General features: G+C 47.4%; 1 pseudogene; it reads right to left on the reverse strand.

The window, feature by feature from the left end:
• Positions 1-1,132: 1,132 nt before the first annotated feature.
• Positions 1,133-1,995, reverse strand: LOC144777312 (18S ribosomal RNA; annotated as a pseudogene).
• Positions 1,996-2,296: the final 301 nt, after the last annotated feature.

Genomic DNA, 2,296 nt, shown 5'->3' on the forward strand with positions numbered 1-2,296 from the left:
TAATTTAGCTTATGATTCCCCTGTAACATTTTCATTTTAGACAAGTCTACGTCATACCTCTGTGCAAACTCTGTCAATTTCTCATGTGCTTTCCTTGCCTTGCGAGTTACATCCTTTGCCACAAACAGCAATTCATCTGGCTCATAAGTTTGATCCTTTCCAAAGGCACATTTCCACGAATTATCTCCTCCACTTCTGGCGTTAATCTCACCACATCCAGCACCTTGGCCCTCCGATCAGCTTTAATAGTCCCTCGACTCAACACACTACGCGATTCTCCATTCTCACTACCCTGATCTTCCCATTGGTTTCCTTCCATCAAATTTCTTGAGACCGATTGACTCCCCGAAACTCCCTGACTATTATTTCCCATCATACTTCTACTAGAACCTCTCACTGGGGGTTCCCACATCCTCAAGTCAGAACACGAGTCAACTAAGGACCCTGTCCTCGGTGGTCTCTGTTCCACCTGTCCCCTAGAGGAATCTGCTGTGCCTGGCAATGGCGTACTTGATTCTAGGGGCCTCAAAGAGTGTCCATCTCCACTCCCTGTCCCATTCCCTCCAGAATCAGTGTTTTCTCCCATTACTGATCGTGTCAAACTTCCATTTCCTGTCTGATCTGGATTGTATACTGACACTATAGGACCAATGGTGACCGGTACTGTAAGAGCTTCCGGTAGCCTGACAATTGGATTGACTCCACCTGTCTCTGCACTCCTCAGTGGCTGTGCTCCCATTCCCTCTGCTCCTGCTGAAATCCTTCCTCTTACTCCCACTGTAGGGTTCGTCTGCGTCTCCCCTGTTTCCCTTGTAGAAGATCCTGTTCCTCCTAATGAATCTGGATTATATGGAGGTGGACGTTCTGCCAACAACCTCTCCAAAAGACTGTCATCTATCTCGCTATCATCTTCCTCTTCTCTTCTCTTTTGGGCATCTCCCACCTTTAATAGTAGCAGAAATGGTCTATCTCCATCAATGGCATCTACCCTCCATCTCTTTGCCAATGTGTCCCATCGCGCATCCTGAAACGCCATAATAGACTTCTTCACCCTTTCCTGACTTCAATCTCTTTATCTTGCATGCGCTGCTCTTATCCATGCATCAAGTGCCTCAAACTGAGTTGGTCTAGTCAAAGGTCGCAATGCAGCCATCACCGATTTCAAATGGTACTACACATCAAATCTAAATGAGCCATTTCATGGGAATGCCAAATCTCCTTTCTTTTCAGTCTTCGTTTGCCAATTCTAAAGCCAAAGTATAGTATGGAGCCCTTCATTCATAGCCCTATAATCAGTGTAGCGCGCGTGCAGCCCCGGACATCTAAGGGCATCACAGACCTGTTATTGCTCGATCTCGTGTGGCTGAACGCCACTTGTCCCTCTAAGAAGTTGGACGCCGACCGCTGGGGGTCGCTGGGGGTCGGCGTTAGCATGGAGGAGTCTCGTTCGTTATCGGAATTAACCAGACAAATCGCTCCACCAACTAAGAACGGCCATGCCCCACCACCCACAGAATCGAGAAAGAGCTATCAATCTGTCAATCCTTTCCGTGTCCGGGCCGGGTGAGGTTTCCTGTGTTGAGTCAAATTTGGCCGCAGGCTCCACTCCTGGTGGTGCCCTTCCGTCAATTCCTTTAAGTTTCAGCTTTGCAACCATACTCCCCCGGAACCCAAAGACTTTGGTTTCCCGGAAGCTGCTCGGCGGGTCATGGGAATAACGCCCCCCGGATCGCTAGTCGGTATCGTTTATGGTCGGAACTACGACGGTATCTGATCGTCTTCGAACCTCCGACTTTCATTTCATTTAATGAAAACATTCTTGTCAAATGCTTTCGCTTTGGTTCGTCTTGCGCCGGTCCAAGAATTTCACCTCTAGCGGCACAATACGAATGCCCCCGGCCGTCCCTCTTAATCATGGCCCCAGTTCCGAAAACCAACAAAACAGAACCGGAGTCCTATTCCATTATTCCTAGCTGTCACTATGTCGGCTTCGTGCCAGGCCGTGAGCTCGAGAGGTGTGAGCGCCCCAGGCCCTCTGGGGGAGCCCCCCAATGGTATGGCCGGAGCGTAGGGGACCAATGCCTTTGTGAGATACAACATAAGAAAAAAATTACCTATGCGTCTAGTGACTTCACAACACTTATTCATATGAAGTAAGATGAACGAAAACTAATATGTTTACCTTAGCAGTAATTTCTGCCTTTTATTTCATGATTTTTTAAATTAATATCTTTGATCACAAAAAGAACAAATAGTCAGCTAAACAAAATACCACATTAGTACTTACACAGTGAAA

Source organism: Lissotriton helveticus, chromosome 1_1, assembly GCF_964261635.1.
Source record: "Lissotriton helveticus chromosome 1_1, aLisHel1.1, whole genome shotgun sequence".
NCBI classification, from domain to species: domain Eukaryota; kingdom Metazoa; phylum Chordata; class Amphibia; order Caudata; family Salamandridae; genus Lissotriton; species Lissotriton helveticus.